Genomic DNA, 16,972 nt, shown 5'->3' with positions numbered 1-16,972 from the left:
TTTCCTGAGTGTGTGACGCCACTGAGATGTGGACGTGTTTGTCACTGCCGCATACCATCACTCGTGCTGACTAATACACTCCACAGGCCTTCCCACCGAGACTAAACTTAATCTACAGTGATAGTTACCTAATTCAAGCAAATAATGTGGGACTATTGTTTTCTGTTTATTAATCAAGATGCACAGCAGCAAAGCCTGTTGCTAAAACCCCTCTGGCTTGCAATAACTTGCCAGCTAATGGCAGGCTTTATCAGGGTCATTTGCTTTTTAGAAGGCAGCATGTTTATATTAACCTTCCATGTGGCAGCCCAAGTCTAGCCTAGTGACAAAGCAAATTCTAACATTCATGTGGCTCCGTCTTGGCCAAATATTCCTTCTGTTCTAATTGCCTTAGATGTCCCTCCATTGTTACCTTCACTAAATAAGCAGCCCCTGTCCTTACCAAACGCAGATTCACATACTAAAAATTCAACAATGCACATACAGAAATGTCAAACAGGGTCCCAAAGCGCGGGGTTAGCTTTTGTCGAGCCCAGCTACATTTTCATACTGGAGCCTCAAAAGAAAGGATTGGTTGCCTTTTGGTACCAACATCTTTTGAGTTTGATTGACAGCAAAAGAGTCTTAAAGGAACTTCTTTTAAATCCTTTTTTGGTGTGTCCTTTATGTGTTTATACCTTCTTAAAAGCAAATATTCCCGGTGGCATCTGTGTAGATCTCATCTTTCCGACATACCACCTAATTATCTGGGGCACTGCTGGAAAGCGCCCCCTTATTGGCCCAGAGGCTGTTTTCTCCGTGTGGCCAGCTGATCCCTGAAAAGCTTTTCAGAGCTAAGTCCCGGTGTGAGGAGACTTTAGCCTTTCATTGTGACTGGATTATCTGCCTGTTAAATTGTAGTCCCGGCTGTTGGCCAGCCCTCCAAAGAGATTGTGCTAGAAGCTCAAGAGATAAGCAAACAATTGACTGTGTGTCTAAGCGACTCCAGCCTCACTCCTGAGAAAGTTTGACGTTAAAAATCTGCCAATCACTCAATCAGCAAACAGCTACTGAGTGCCCCCCGCCCCCGCCCCCGCCGTGCTGGAAACTGCCGGCATTAGCTCCACACAGGAAGATGTACATATACAAGACATTGATGTTTGATTTGTAATCTAGAGTCTGATCGGCAGAAGCCCATTTTCAAGCAGGAAGTTACCAACAGTGGCCAAAAAGGACTGAAAATACTCACTGGGACGGGGTGACAGTGCCAGGGCTGATTAGTCCGTTGCGGGTTGAGGATGGACGCCTGGAAGGTGAGTGCCACTGGGGTGACCTTTTCCCTATGACACAGAAGTGTACAGAATCCCAGTGCGTGTCTGTGGGAACGTCAGGGGCCGTGGCCCTGCCCGGAGGGACGAACCTGGGAGTGAGGCAGACGGATGCATCTCATCAGGGGCCACAGCAACCTGAGCACCAGGTCTGAGCGTCTGATGGGAAGCGGCTGCTGTAGGACTGGTACCCCGGGCCCGAGGGAGCAGGGGCCTCTCTGTTAACTGACATAATGACCCTAAAAAGGCATAACAAGGCAGGCCAGGGGCTTACGTCCCAGGGAAACTGGGTACGCGCGACCAGGGGAGAAACTCATTGTCATTGCAGAGAATGGATTGGCTACGAATTCAGCCCTCTCCTAGAGTCTTCTTTCCTGCCTAACAGTAATAAACTTGCTAATTCTAACACTGCCCCTCTGCCTGCTGGGCTCATCATGCAAAATAAGTTCTATATAAACAGGGCGATGTGGTCATGACATTAAACCACCTTTGGGAAAGTGAACTTTTCTTGCTAAGACACCTGGCATTTCATGGTGATAATTATAATTCCCATTCCTCTGCCTTCACTTGGCGGTGTGGACAGAACTATCATATTATGTAAAGTGTGTGCAATTGCTTAATAATATAAGAGTTTTAATCCATCTGTTTTTCAGGTTAGAAATGACCTATTCTAAATATTTCTTTTTGACAGAGGAGACTTTTTCTCAGCTAAGCATTAGGAAGAAGGAGCAGACTGAAAAGGCTGAGTGTATATCTGATACTCCAGTAGCAATCAGAGCAGCTAGCTTAATTCAACTCACTGAACAAATGTGATGTTAAGTGGGCTCCACCAAATGCATCTCGGATAAAACAAAGTCTGTCTTCTAGTCTCATCTGATTTAATAAAATTCATGCATCACTGGTTTGGTATAAATGAGAGATTAGTGTTGTTTTTTGGTTTGGTTCAAAATATAGGGTGACAGAGACGAATTAACTTTACAGGTGTTCAGAGAAATTGTATCGGGTTCATCTGAGAACAAAAAGGGGGTAGTGATTAAGCAAAGAGATAAAATTGGAGACAGGAGGCATCCAAAAGAAGCAGTGATCTGCTAGGGTGTTACCCACAAACAAGGAAGCAGGCAGAGCACATGGGCCTGCACATGGGGGGGGACGTGGGCGACGCTGCCCAGCTGGCGCCCCAGCCAGGCTCTGGTCCCACGGATGGCTGCTAGCCAGGACTGAGCGTGACAGGAGCTTGGGCAGTCCTCGGGCCCACAGGATGAGCGACAGGCCATTAGAGACGTTCTCCTTTTCCTGCGTCCTCAGATCTGCGTGCCCAGAGAGGCCAGACCAGAGATGTAAATCAGGGCACCGGGCCCAGACAGGGGAACCAGACTAGAGACGCTGCGACGCTGAAAGGCGTGGGTCCACCGTAGCTCCAGCTGACCGCTCCCATGTGGCAACAGTTCTTCCCATTTCAAGAGACAATCTAGATTTTTATGTGAAAATGTCCAGTTTTTTAATCTTAGATGTTAATGCAACTAAAATTTTTTTAAAAACACACACAGTGTGTGGAATAAGAAAATAAGGCTGCAGGTGGGTCCAGGCTGCGGACCCATAAATTGTTTTTACACAGGCTCATAGTAGGAGATGTTTTTGCATAAGACTTGGGAGAGGCTACGCCTTGCAGTGTCAGGAGGGGGTGGGGCATGGGGGCATCATCATTTTCCTTGTTCTGGAAAGTTCTGCTGTGACCCAGCCAATTTGCATGGAGAGCACAGGTCTTGCAGATGAATTCTCTTCCCTGGACAGACCGCGGTTCTCGGTTTCCTCTCTCCTCTCTTTGGAGCTGCCCTGAGTTTGTAATAACTGCCCCTGTGTTTCCTTGGCAGGTGACTTTGAGCCGTTTTTCTGGGTTAGCTGGGTCTCCTTGAGCGTTCTTGGAAATTAAGGTAAATATTCATCGTAGGCTGGAGTTTTTAAGCGGCCCCAAACAACTGAAATTCTGCTCAGCTTGGAAATGTGCCTGTAAGGAGGTTTCACAAACATCGCCAATAACCTGTTGGTGGAATTTTCCACCCGCGGTTGGTGACACTGCCTTTGCCCCGCCCAGCTCCTCCGGGCCGGAATGAACGGCACAGTTTATTACAGGAGTAATGCACCACGAATCGGGGGACTTGTTTCTAGTTCTGACTGTGTCAAGCAGCCACTCACTTTCTAGGTGGCCTGGGACGTGTCCTCGTCTTCATTCCCCTTAACTGAATGGCCTGAGTCACTGTTTCCAGATCCACCGTCCACACATCACTGTCAGGAGATGTGCGCGTACATCTGAGCTCCGCGGTGAGATGGCCTTTTGGTGGGAGCTGGGGGTCGGGCTGCACCCCCAGCTGCGCTCCCGAACTAACCCAGGCGTCGCTGGGACGGTGTTTTGTAGCTGTGATTCGGGGACCACATTCGGTTGACTTTAAGTACAGGGGTTATTATAGATAAGGGGGATGGGACCGATCCCATCAGCTAGAAGACTTGACGCTTCCTGAGAAAAAAAGGAATTCCGCCCAAGAGGTCCAGCCTGCCCTTCCCGGCGGCCAGCCCTGCGCGCTTCAGACTCAGCCACCCTCGGAATTGCCAGCCCTGGTAGAGCCTCTTCCTGTGTGTCCTGTCGGGTCTGTTCTCTGGTGGGTGCCTGTCTGACACACAGGTTTGACTGTGTACTTAAGCTATGTATTTACATACCATCGCAGGAAGAAACTTAATTATGCTTATTTAAAAAGTAACATGCGTGTCACTAAAGTAGGAGCGGGCATTATTTGATACACACGGTAGGAGCTGGGCTTTCAACGAGAATCAGATGGAACAAATAGGATGGATCAAAGAGGGTTTATTTTCAAAGAAGCTTATCGCACAGGTTTGGGTGGGGTGCACAGGAACCACAAGAAAAAGTGCAGGCACTCGGCTTCTAGCCTCAGGCAGAGGAGAGAAGCCCCCAGGGCACCCGAGCCTGCCCCCTTGTGGGCGTTTTAGTTCCTGCGTCTCCAAAAAGCGGCCTGTGTCCGCCTCTGTCCATGGTCCCGGCGGAGGGGGTGGTGTTCCAGAATGAACAGTATCTACCCGAAACCCATCTCCTCCTTGCTTCACCACCAGTGCCATAAACCCTTCAAGGTTCAGCAGGGGCCTAAGGGGCATCCAAACCAACACACACAGACGGATGGCTACGGAGGGTAATGCCCCTGAACGCGACCCAGGAACTGGGCTCGGTCCTGCAGGCTCCTCGGGCTCAATGAGTTTGCGAAAACACTTCCTGGCGTCAGTGGACGCAGAGAAATGCTGGGATAGCTGTGTTTCCCTTCTTTGTTAAAGTAAGTTTAAAACAGGAAATGCATGAGTGAGCCCCTCCTCCTGCCCTTCTGGGTTGTGGCCCCCACACCATGGCCTCAGGGGTTTCACTGGGCAGGGGCCTTCGGCCTGTAAACCTGTCATTGTCGCCCAAATAAGCCAACTGTTCACTGCTGCCACCTCGTGGCCGAATATTGTTTTCCTTTACCAGCCCCCAAATCCCTAGCACTCACTATACCTCATTAGGGTGTCCCCCAATGTAAACCTGTTGCCATCCCTCCCTATGAACTGAGGGGCATGTTCTCATTGTCCAGTGTACACAGTGGACGCTTGCTGGTTGGATGGATGGATGGATGGGTCTCACTTTACAGCTCGTTCGTTGTTTTCAGATTTGACGCGTACAAAATAGAGCACACCACACGCTCCAAGAAGGCCTGCTTGAAACCAGGATGGAGTTTCTTTAGATTTCTTGGTCTTCCTGCTTTTCCCATGAGCCAAATGACCATCAACCATCCTAAAAGTTATACAGTGTCATTGAAATGAATGCTTGACTTCTAGCAGTTGGGAAAAATAAAATAGTACCCACCCCCATTACGCTCCTGACTTGAATTACTCTCCAATTACAGAATGCAGAATTCTTTCAAAGGAGGGTTTGAAAGTGTGTGCCAATAGTATAAAACGGTGTTGCTGGAATGGCCCATGAATGCTTGTGAGAAGACGGCCCCCGGCAGGGCTATTTCCCATTGTGTGGGAGGCACTTTGGACCTGCGCATTGGCTCAGTGAGGCTTTGTATCTTTAAGGTCTGTGGCCACACATGACGGAACACGTGGTGTCTGAATGCCCCCAGCTCAGAGCAAAGATGAATTGTCCTGTGTTGCAGGTTGTGACGGTCTGAATGGATCAATACACGAGAACCACTGCCATCAACGAGAACTTGGAAAATCATTTCCGACGCGAAGCACTTTCCTGCTTCACCCGCTTCAGCTGTGCCCCTGCCGATAGGACAACACGTGAGAGTCATTAAAAACAGAAAACTCGCCGACCAGCTCTAACTGGGGTCACCCACACGCTTCCCGCTCTGCTCTCTGGAGAACACACGTTGAGCTGGTGGAGCTGTACCCTTGAGGAAGCCTCCTTTTGGCTAATGCAGCTCTTGGCTCCGACCCACGGAGTTAATGGGGTGACGTCCACTTTCCTCTCTGAGGACATTTCAATGTGATGGCCAGAGGAGGTCATTATTTCTCCCTTCAAATTGAATTAACAATTTTAAGAAGATGTCACTTTCGTCTCTGCATGAAGAAAATCGGCTTCCTCATTATCCTTGAACCCTGGCTCCTTCCCCGTGGCGTCCGTGTTGGATTTCTTTAATTAAAGCTCTCCTACCACGTGAAGATGAGAGAACCATCTGGACAGATAGATTCCAAGAGGGGCTTTGGCAGGAAATAAGGACTGAAGATCTCCGCACAATGGAGGAATATGCTCAGACGTACACGGTCAACACGAGGCGTCCAACAGCCAGGTTGTCTTTCAAAACTCAAGTCAACGTGATAGGGGACTTGGGACGTGGGAAGAGAGCACACTGAGCTTTCTGCTCCTTTCACCTACTAATTTAAGTGTGCAGCTTACAGCAAAGTTTACCACAGTGCATTTCAGTTCCTGCTCTTTGATGCCTGGCCACCAAACGGCATACCCACCATTAATATCCTGGGTGTGAATAGGCAGCAGTCAGAGGATGCCAGGAGGGGGGGTTGATTGTGTGGGGTCCCCAGCACTTCAGGGGGAAAGTAGATGGCGGGTGAGCTTCCGGGTCCCCAGGAAACTCAGACCCCCCCCCCAGACCTATTCTTTAACGGCAGGTGCCAGTGTGCCTTCTGGCAATGATACGGGCCAAATGAAAGGGCTTCTTGCTACAGAAACTCTTAAGTTTTCTTTCTTCAGTGTTTTAACTCCATTGGTTTCTTAAATCATAAATAATAGATTGTTTTTAACCTGAATCATAGAAATCTCCTACCCCTGCTTTAGATAATTACCCTAAAACTTGTGATTCATACTTGTTGATTGTAATCATTGAAGCCTAATGTTCTCTCCTACGCGTTCTGGGCCTAACTCCTGGACAATTAACAACACCTGAATGATTGGTTGAATGGCCACAGGCTCTACAGAGCTAACGGAGTTATTAAAATCTATTTTTCCTCATTCAGGGCATTGGGGATACAGAGGATTCCCCAGCAAGTTTGCCAGTTGCAACCAAAGAAGCCAACACAGTCTTTCAGGGGGGGTCTCGAGACCCCTTCCTCTCATCTAAGATCAGATAGGAGGAGAGTTCCATGAATCCCCCAATAGATAGGGGCAGCTCTACGCCCCATCCAGCAGGAACTAGATACAGAAGAAAAGACCCCCTGTCCCTCAACTTCCCATAGAGATTTTATGGGGATCACGTCTCTCAAGGGGAAAACAAGGCAGGCAGTTAGAGACAGGCATCGGGTCTGCATTCCTGCACGTCCAACAAAACCCACAGAATGCAACCGCCCAAAAGACCTCCCCTCTCCCAAAACTTGCCCCTTTCATTGTAATTATCTACCCCTATGAGGAACAAATGGGTACAAAATACCCAAGTAGATTAAACCGGCCACTCACACCTGTGCAGTAAAGGCCACAACGACCTTCATTTCACCTGGGCCTCATTATACCATCATTATAATATCATACATATGCCCGGAAGTTCATTAATATCAGTATAACAGACTGGATTCTGGGAAGGAACATGGGCAGTCTGAAAAGATGAGATAATAGCCTCTTGTCAATCACAGGTGTCAATCAAGTGGTCCCACACCCAGAAAGGAACAGCCCATTCTAGAGAAAAAAGATAAAAACTCCAAGTCCTCGCCAGTCTGGCCCTTTAGAGCCTCTTGAGCTTTGCTTTGGCTCAGGGGCCTGCTCCAAACCCTTTGGTGTGTACCTTCTCTTCTAATAATGGCTCTTGACCATTCTCTGTCACTCGGTCCGCTCCTATTTCTTTGGCGTGTGCTAGCTCCTCTAATAAACTGCTCTTTCACCACTTTATTTCTGTGTCTCCTTCAATTCTTTGCTCCAGATGCCAAGAACCTGGACGCGCGCGGCACGGAGAACAGCCCCCTCTCCGGTACCAGCGACACAGCACTTGTCACAGCAGATCAGGCACGTGCTGGTGAAGACCTCACTGACGTCCCCTCAGGCCACATGGCGCCGCGAGCCGGCGGCCTTTGCTGGAGGTGAATCTGGCAACGGTCCAGGTTTTCTAGGCTTAGCTCTTCCCCTGAGCATGGTTCCAGTGACACACAAGGCCCAAGGAGTCATGACCTCCGTCTCATCGTGCTCCTATCAACAAGGAGAGGGCAGTGTATTTAGCCCAGAAGTCCCCTCTGTGATGTGGAGGCACGCGAGCTGGTCCCCAGTGATTAGCCCCGAGGGACGGCGTCGACCGCGAGGCGCTGTCACGCTGACATTATTCTGAACAACTAAGTACCGTCTGGGGAAGACACCTCCTCCCCAGTCAGGCTTGGTGGTTCTTGGAAATTCGCGAGGCCCGTGGAACCACCCAGAACAGGAGGCAGACAGAGTCCTGGCGTGTAAACTTTGTCGTTGCCGCTGGAGGGCTTCAAAGCCTGGAGGATTTCCCACGAGGATTTCCACGCCTGGTGAAAACGCTGCGCAGTGACTGGCTGGGGCGTGGACATGCACCCACGGCACAGAGAGCGGCCACCGGCCCCGCTGTGACCCGGCTGCGAGGCGTCTCGGGGCTGCTGCTCTCGGGTGACTCACAGGGAAGCGAGGCCCCGAGAAGCGCGGAGCTTCTCCACGCAGGGCCCAGGGACACACGCAGACACTGAGGCTGCGCTCAGGCCGGACGCCGACTGAGGCCGTGGGGCGCGCGAAGGCATGAAGGGCTGTGTCGTTTTACAGACGTGGCTCTACACCCACGCAGGCCTCAGGGAGCGATCAATACGGACGTGCATTCGGCTGTTTTACCGACATCTTAAAACTGTAGCTATTTAAATTGGCAATAAAAACCTTTAAAAAGATCTTTCGGTGGGAAACGGGCTGGTCACCTTAGGTTTGGGGTTGCCGCAGGGTGGGGGTGTTGTCAGTCTGTGTGCGCCGGTGGGGATGTGTCAACAAATATCTGAGTGACGTGCGTCACTCAGGGGACAGAGAAGCTGGGGGTGCGTGGAAGGCTGCAGGGGTGGTGCAGAGACTGGATTTGCCTCTCAGAAATGATGCCTTCGTTCTTCTCGGTGTTTTAAATGTCTGAAGATGTTACATGAAATACAGGATGATTGGCTCCCAGTAAAATAACTGACAATGTGGTGACGGTCCACGTTGCCGCCGAGCAGCTGTGGGCTGGACGTGAGGCAGCAGGCCCCGCCCCCTGAGGTGGGCGTGCCCACCCGGCCCGCCCCGCCCCACATCCCCCGCCCCTTACAGGGGTCGGCTTCCCTCGTGTAGATCGCCTGGCTCCTGCGGGCACTTGATTTTGGGACTCCAGGGCTGACCATACTCTCTACTTTCTTTAAATAAATCAATTTATTTAAGAAACAAAACAAAAAACTGTTCACCCGCACTCTGTTCTATTTCAAAGGAGACCGCGTTCTTCCCGACCTGTGAACCTCTGTAATCAAGACGCTTTAATTAGAGACTCAGATATGTGTTTACAAACCACTGGTTTGTGGAATTTCATTTAAAAATAAATTTATTTATTGCTTAAAAATATCCTTGTACTCAGGGTACAGAGTGGAGTTGACCACACGACTGGATTTGGGTTACATTATAATCACTGGTTCATGGGAGGTCCATTTCTTCTTTTGGTATTTCTTTGTTACCTTAATTCTTCAACTCCTGTCTTACTCCTTCTCTGCTCATCGGGACCACCCCAACATAACTGATGCTTGTGCAGAAATCTGTGGCCTTGTAAAATCCGTTGTCATATTTTGTGAATGGGCGTTTTTCATCCAAATACATGTCTGCCCAAATGAGAACCATGGCGCAGTTTGCACAGGCCTCCCTCCCTCCCTGACTTCCAAACATGTCTGCCTCAAATGCTGCTGTCTTTGTGTAATCGCATGAAATGCACACGTGTGTGGGCCTGCCTACCTGCCAGGGCAGGGGTGTCTGCTGACTGTGTGATCACTGGCAGAGTCAAGCCTTGCAGCTTGGAAGAGGCGGTTGCATCCCGGTGGTGGGGTATTTCTTTGCTCTGTAATGGGATTATGGAGGCGAGACGAGATAACACCAGGAGTAAGCCCTGAGAACAGCAGCACCACTGAACCCTGGGTCCTCAAAGCATCTCGCCTGACAATTGGCAGCCACGATTTTGTCTGTGGCTAAGAATATAAAAGTAGGACAAGCTATAGGAGATCAATTTTAAATCATCTGAGGCTCCAGGAAAGACCTTTTCTGAGGTTCTTTTGAAATGGGTTAATTTATGTTTCTGCCATGTTCTTTATTTAGTAAAGGTTGGGGGCACCTGACTTTTGAATACTCCCTGATATGGTGCGTTGCACAAACGTTAACATGTAAACCAATTACAAGCAATTGAACGTGTTGTATTTAAGAATGCAGGCGTGAGTTGTAGTGATTTCTTCTGTGGACTCATATAACGTCTTTACGAAAACAAAGCCATTTACAAATTGTGTCATCATTAACTCACACTGCTGGCAGAAAATTAATTTCCTAGTCTTCTGCTTTTGCCAGAGAGCCTGTTACTGGAAATTTTGTGTGTAAGATGGGATCCTTTCTTAGGGAAAGTGGGGGAGGGGCAAGACCAGACGTGACAGGCAACGGATTCACTCCTCACCCCACCCCGTGAGGTCGCTCAGTCGTACCCATTTTATAAAGCGGGAAACTGCCCCCAGGCCCACCCGTCATCTTCTGCAAAGAGCTTCCTGTCTGCTGACCTGCCCCTTCTGGCCGGCTGCCTTCTGTGCCTGGGCACAGCCGCAGAGCTCTCCTGGGGGGTCCCCTGCACCCTGTCCCGTGCTGGAGCCCCCATTTCCTGGGTATGTTTCTTTCTTGGTTTATGCCCTTGTTTTGGCAGAAAATTTTGCCCATAGCTTCCCCAGCGAGGGTGTAGGATGGGTCAGTTGAGACCATAATTCGAACCACATCTGTGTGACACTGCAGCCAGGTAGCTCGTCCCCATTTCAGTGTCCACACCAGAGTTGTGATGATGCTGGTGGGTGTGCCTATTCCAGGGGACACGGTGTGTAGCTTTTCCTGCAGCTTTGCTTGATCCAAGGGTCCTGAAAGAGTGAGGCAGGGGCCTCCACGACACTGCTCCAGCAGAGCCACGTGGCCTGGCCTGGAGGGCGCATGTGACAGGGCGTCCGCCGGGTGGACAGTGAGGGCCAGGGCCTGCAGGGTCAGGACTGGCGGGATTCCCATTATTTCAGACCAGACACCCCCTCAGCGGCCGCGCTGCACACACTCGAGAGTGAGACCGGAGACCCGCGGGGCCTTCAGGACCTGGCTCAGCACAGAGAACGTTTGCAGCCTGGGGACATACATTAGAGCACAGTGCCAGTGGCTCGGGCGATGAAAAGGCACGTAATTCAATGAAGCCACACACTAAAGCCCTCTCTCTGCTTCCCAGTGGCCACCTTGGTCTCCCCCGCACAGCTCATTTTTATTGTGATTGCCACGCTGTATGGAAAGAGCAAATAATCTTTATTTATAATAGAGGTTATTTGCATATGTCACGTTTGTCATCGCTGTGCTGTTCAGCCTGAGCAGAAGTTGATTCCAACAGCTGTCTGGATCTCCTTAAAATAAGCCGATGTGTACGCACTTCTTTTGCTAATGGAGAAGTCTCTAGAGAAATCTCAGACTATTGGATAAATATTTTATTCTAATGCTGATCGGTCTTCTATGTGAATGTCACTGCCTCTCCCCCCGCCCCCAAATAAAAGCAAGCTAATGTTTTCCTACAACAGAATTGAGAAGGAAGGCCTGCCTATTTTAGCTCCAGGGCAACGGGATGTATTTATCGACGCCAAATAAACGACATGACTCAGGAGTTTCACTGGAGACCCCTGCCCGCCCTGGCTCGGTCTGACCTTCTAAAGATAAAGTGCGCTGGGGTCTCCGCAGACGAGCCCCAGCTAGTCCTTCAAAGCACCCGCAAGCTCATAATTTGAACCCCGCGTTCCTGCGAGTCTCAGGGGTGAGAGCAACCCGCCCAGCCCCCAGTCCACTTGGTCTTGAGCAGTCACGCCGTGTGGACCTGAATCTCATCAAGGAAAATGAACTAAAGGGTCAATCCGCATAATTACAAACACTCTGCTCCGTGCGATGCCCCAGGTGTTCCAGCCTCTCCCTCGCCCACGGCTCCGGGGCTGGAGAAACCCCGCAAATCCCACGGACCAGACAGAGCTGCCACGGGCTGGGAAAGGGGGCGGCCCCTGCCACTCGGGGCGTGACTACGGCTTCTCTCCCCTCAGGGACGGCCTGGGAGCGCAGCGCAGTGACAACGCGAGTTCCGCGGTGTCTGTGGAGCCGTCTCAGGACGCGGAAGGGAGAGCAGTTCTGTCCACGCGTTTCACTCGGTCTGATGGGGCTGACACCGGCATACAATTTTTGAAAAAAGTTTTTAGTAAACTGCCACCGGCCTTCGGAAAAGTACCCGAATCAGCAGAGTGTAGTTTGACGGGTCATTACAAAGTGAACGCACGTGTGCAACCTCCACCTGGTCAAGAAATAAACGATCAGGAAGGTCCCCAAGTCCGCTCGGTTTGCCTGCCTCATCGCGACCCACACGCACCTCCCCCTCCCGTGTCCTAACGCCTCCGTTTCTTTCTATCTGGAACTTTCCACAGGTGGAGTCGTACAGATGGATTCCGCGGCTGCCGGCTTTGGCTGCCGGCTTCTTTCCTTCCGTGTCCGCCTTCTGAGACCCCTGTGTTTTGCCGCGGCCCCTCCACACCTGTCTCAGCCCTGTCACCTGTAAACGGGATCACAGGAGTCCCTCTGTCAGGGCTGTCCCTGACCTCACGCTTGGAGCAGCCTGGGATGCAGCTGGGCAGAAGGGGCAGCTGGTGGGCAGGACTGGTCAGGGGCACCGAGGCCGCCCTGAGGTACAGGGGACCAGCAGCTGACAGCTGGCGCAATAGCTCATCTCCAGTTCCAAAAGCACATGTTATTTCTGTCCCTTCTCTGCCTGAAACCCGTGCAGGGCAGGTGTGACGATCCTTAGCTGCCCTTTCAGCTCCAAACCAGGCTAGAGGAGTAAAAGATTCATTCACAGTTGATTAAATATGGACAGATTACGAAGGAAAGAGGGCACAATTTAAGGATGTTTAGCTGAGGAAACAAACGTATGATGACGTCCCATTTACTTTCTTGACGGGTGGACCACCTTCCAGGGCCAGGGCTCCGAGCTGATGGAGGTGCCCAGCTCAGGTGCCAGCCACGCCCGCCCACAGTCCAGCCCCTGCCACCTGCGTTGGGTGCAAACCGTCCAGTCACCGCCCTCAGCAAATACTTCAGCCTGCATTGCTGCCAGGGCCTGGTGACAGCAGGGCAGGCGGGCACTAACTCCTGGTCTCCCATCAGCACTGGAGGCCGCTCCGCCCCACCTGCTGCTCCTGTCTGGCCGCTCCTGAGAGGCTGTCCTGAAGCTCACAGAGCGGCATCTGGGCACTGACATCAGCAGTGGCTGCGAATCTGCGCTTCAGGAAAGGGCACTGGGTCCCAAGCTGCAAAAGTGGCGTGCTCTTCTTGGCCTCGCGAAAGGCTGAGCTCTGAAACCACCGGAGCTTTCCCGGTGCACGGTGTTTCATGGTGGAGAGGTGCCTCTTCCCACCGCCACTTGGTTGGCCGGCAGTCCTGTGATTATGGCATTTGGACTACTGGAAGTGGATCCCGGCAGGGTCACAGGCCCTCGCGTGTGTGCACTTAGTCAGGGAACAGTCATCTGGTAGCATCAGCAATGAATCGAGGATTCGTCACTCTCTGAAGACAGGGACTGGAGTGACGACCCCTCAAGGAAAGGAATGCCAAGGATTGTCAGCAGCCACCAGAAGCCGGGGAGGGAGGCCTGGACCAGACGTGCCCTGAAAGTCCCCACAAAGAGCTAGCCCTGCACACACCTTGGTCTCAGACCTCCAACCGCCAGAGCAGGGAGACCATGCATTTCTGGCATTTAAGCCACCCAGTCTGTGGGGCTTCGTTACGGCAGCCCCAGCGAAGGAGACGTGAACCTGGACGTGAGGTGAGCAGACTCCCAGGGTCAGATGCTAAGCATGAACCATGGCCCGTGGCCCACCCCTTTCTCTCCCCGCAACTCAGTGGAAATGACAGGTGAGATTGTGACATGGGAACCGGTACCACTGACCAGTTGTGTGGGGACTGCTGGCCTGTGTCAGTGTCCCTCAGAACTTATTCGTGATAAACCCAGTTGGGGGGGAGGTCAGCTGACTCAAGCAGCTTGCAAAATGAGGGTTTTGCAAAACACCATTCAGTTGTCACAGACCAACTGTTTCCATAATTATGCACAATAATTCTGTGCTGTTAGCCCAAACCAGGAAAAATAATCTCTTTATACAAGATGTGTGCGATCAATTAAAGATGAACATTTTTATTCAGCCATTCTTGCCCGTCCAAATACTAATTATGTTTACTCCTTTTTTTCATGCAGTTTTTCAATCTAAATGTAACCGTGGCTGAGTGAGTCCGTAGCCATTTGTTGAACAATGGTGATTCCGATCCCATCCCTTCAGCCAGGACTTGCAAAGCGTTTCATTAAAATGGGTTCTGCACCAAGGTTCACCTGGTGAATGGAATGTGTGACAACAGAGGAATGCCACGGGCACAGCAGGTACTGTTCAAAAGCCTCTGTACATGTTATCAGCCAGCGTTGCTGGAAAGTCTCTTTGTCCCCAAAGCAATTGGGACGGGGGTCAGGATGGTAGTGAACCCAGGTTAACCTCCAGACAATGCACAGAGGTCTTTTTTTTTTTTTTTTTTAATTAAATTTATTAGGGTGACAGAGGTCTTCGCTCGCACTTTAACGTTCTGGTTTGTAGTGTGGAAAAAAACAAAAAGCAAATAAGAACACCAGCCTTGCCGATTGAGCTCGGGCAGAGAGAACGAGCTTCTGCACAACCCTTTGCAGTGATTCCTTTGGGACACTGCAGTCACTGGGCCAGAAGTGGGTTCTTAAACAGCCTCCGCCCCACCCCAGCTGCTCCCCGTGACCTTGGAGAGAAGGTCATGCAAATGTTGTGTGTGATGCCCGCGAGCCCATGTGGGGCACATGGCGTGTTTGTGGTCTCTTACCGTGCACGCTGCTTACGCCGACATCGAGGGAGGGACATGTGAAACCAGTTTCCCTCTAGTTAAGAAAAACAGCTATGATTAATCCTGTCTTTTTTACTTTATTCTTTCCGAGGTACCACACCACACAAAAGGTTCACCAAGAAAGTCGCCCCGAAGCTCCCCTTCCAGGGGCGTCAGGGGGAAGCCTCTCTGCCGACTGTTTCCTTCCATCCCTGTGTCCACAAGACCCTGCTGAGCTGACGGTGATGTGGAAACTCAGATGAGGGGCATGGATGTTCTCCTTCTGTGTAAAGAGGAAATTAGTGGTGGGAAAGCACTAATTCCACTAATTTGCACTCACTGCTTTTTTAATGTATTAAGTTTATTGGGGTGACATTGGTTAATAAGACTATATAGGTTTCAAGTTTGTGATGCTAAATACATCACCTGTCTATTGCATTGTGTGCTCACCACCCAAAGCCCAGTCTCCTTCCGTCACCGTATATGTGACCCCCTGTTCCTCTTCCCCCGCCCCCACCCCCACCCCTCTGGTGGCCACCATTCTGTGTCTGTGTCTATTGGGTTTTGTTTGTTTGCTTGTCTTATTTTTAAGGAACGCATGTGTCAGTCACAAGGGTTTTACATACAGGTCCATAAAGAGAAAAGTCAGGACTGCTCTATAGGCTGGACTCCCTGCTGTGGAATAAGAGGAAGTTCTTATTTGTTTAAGACAATTTGAGTCGGGATTATATTACTTTATTTGCTATTACTCAAACATATAAAAATTAATGTCTTCATTTACAGAAAAAAATCTAAGATATGTGCCTGATACAACATAGTTTTACGTGGTAGAGCTAGAAATTGGACTTGGTTTTTCCAGCTTCAAGTCTATGGGACAACAGAGGGGAGGAAAATCAGCAGTAAAATCTGTTAAAAAAAAAATGGTGCTCAGTAAATGAGAAAAAAATTGCATTATGTGCTAGTAGAAATTTTTTTTAGAGGACTGGATACCATCTAATCCTTCATCTTATCTTTTCTCTTAAACTTCAATCTGGCCCTCATTCCAGCTGATACATTGAATTCTTGGAAAAGAAGATGCGTTGAAAAATGGGATTCTAACTATTTTTTGCTTTGATTTAACTCCCACTCGCATCCTGTCCTTTTCCCTGACACCTCTGATTAATCACTCGTTCTTAGAGACTAAGGTCAAAACCTCAGCTCGTGCGCGGTGGGTGGGGGGGCTCGGTTCCCAAATGTGCCTTAAAAATCCCCCCCACTGTTTCTGGCAGCTCCGAGCCCCACGTCCAGCTGGACACACCTGTCCAGGTTCAGCCCTGCCGTTCTGTTACTGGCACAGTGTGGCTTCCCCTGCTCACCGCTGGCCCTTAGCATCTTCTAATCAGTCCGGTCACCTCGGGTCCTCCTGCCATCCGATGTCACCGCTTGTACGTGCCACTTCAGGCCCCCGTCCTGCTTATCCTCCCGTGACTTGAGGTTTTCAGTCATCAGATACCCAACTGTGACTCCATCAGTCTGTGATTGGCCAACATATCTGTGAGTGGCAAGTTCAACCTGTGATGGAGAATCGAGCCAGAAATCTTCTTTTTCTCACTTTAATGGAATACTCAGAAGGAAAAATTCTGTGTGTGTGTGTGTGTGTGTGTGTGTGTGTGTGTGTGTGCAAGGGGGAAGCTTGATCAGCATTTGACTATCATATTTGTGAATTGATATGTTTTCCATAATGTTCTCATAGCCAAAGAAATATTAATACTTGAAAAATTAAAAATGGCTACCTTATTATTTGTAATTGTTTTCGTCACTTAATTTCCTGAAATTGTTGGATATAAATGCTACAATTGTTTCAAGGCTGTTGTTGTTTTTCCAAAAACGACACTCATTTGTGGAAGCAGTGAACAAAGAATGCGCATTGGCAAGTTCAGGAGCTAAAACAGGAGGCTGTTGATAATTGAGATAATTGAGACAGACACGTCTGCAACGCAGAGAAGTTTAAAACCTAACTCTTGGCGCTGGTGAGCACAGATCCCGCCCAGGAACTTCTGCT

General features: G+C 50.1%; 1 long non-coding RNA gene across 3 annotated transcripts in view; it reads left to right on the top strand.

Moving 5' to 3' along the window:
* Positions 1-16,753, top strand: part of LOC141569167 (uncharacterized) — a 467,986-nt gene extending 451,233 nt beyond the window's left edge. For all 3 annotated transcript variants that reach the window (XR_016022426.1, XR_016022429.1, XR_016022430.1), the window contains 3 exons: positions 3,179-13,864; positions 14,291-14,470; positions 15,044-16,753. This is a non-coding gene — a long non-coding RNA (uncharacterized LOC141569167). The remainder of the gene's footprint in view (positions 1-3,178; positions 13,865-14,290; positions 14,471-15,043) is intronic.
* Positions 16,754-16,972: the final 219 nt, after the last annotated feature.

Source organism: Rhinolophus sinicus, chromosome 9 (assembly GCF_057876585.1).
Source record: "Rhinolophus sinicus isolate RSI-liver-muscle chromosome 9, RSI-T2T, whole genome shotgun sequence".
In the NCBI taxonomy this organism is placed as follows: domain Eukaryota; kingdom Metazoa; phylum Chordata; class Mammalia; order Chiroptera; family Rhinolophidae; genus Rhinolophus; species Rhinolophus sinicus.
Note: the sequence above shows the minus strand (reverse complement) of the source record. Positions and strands in the feature narration are given on the sequence as shown.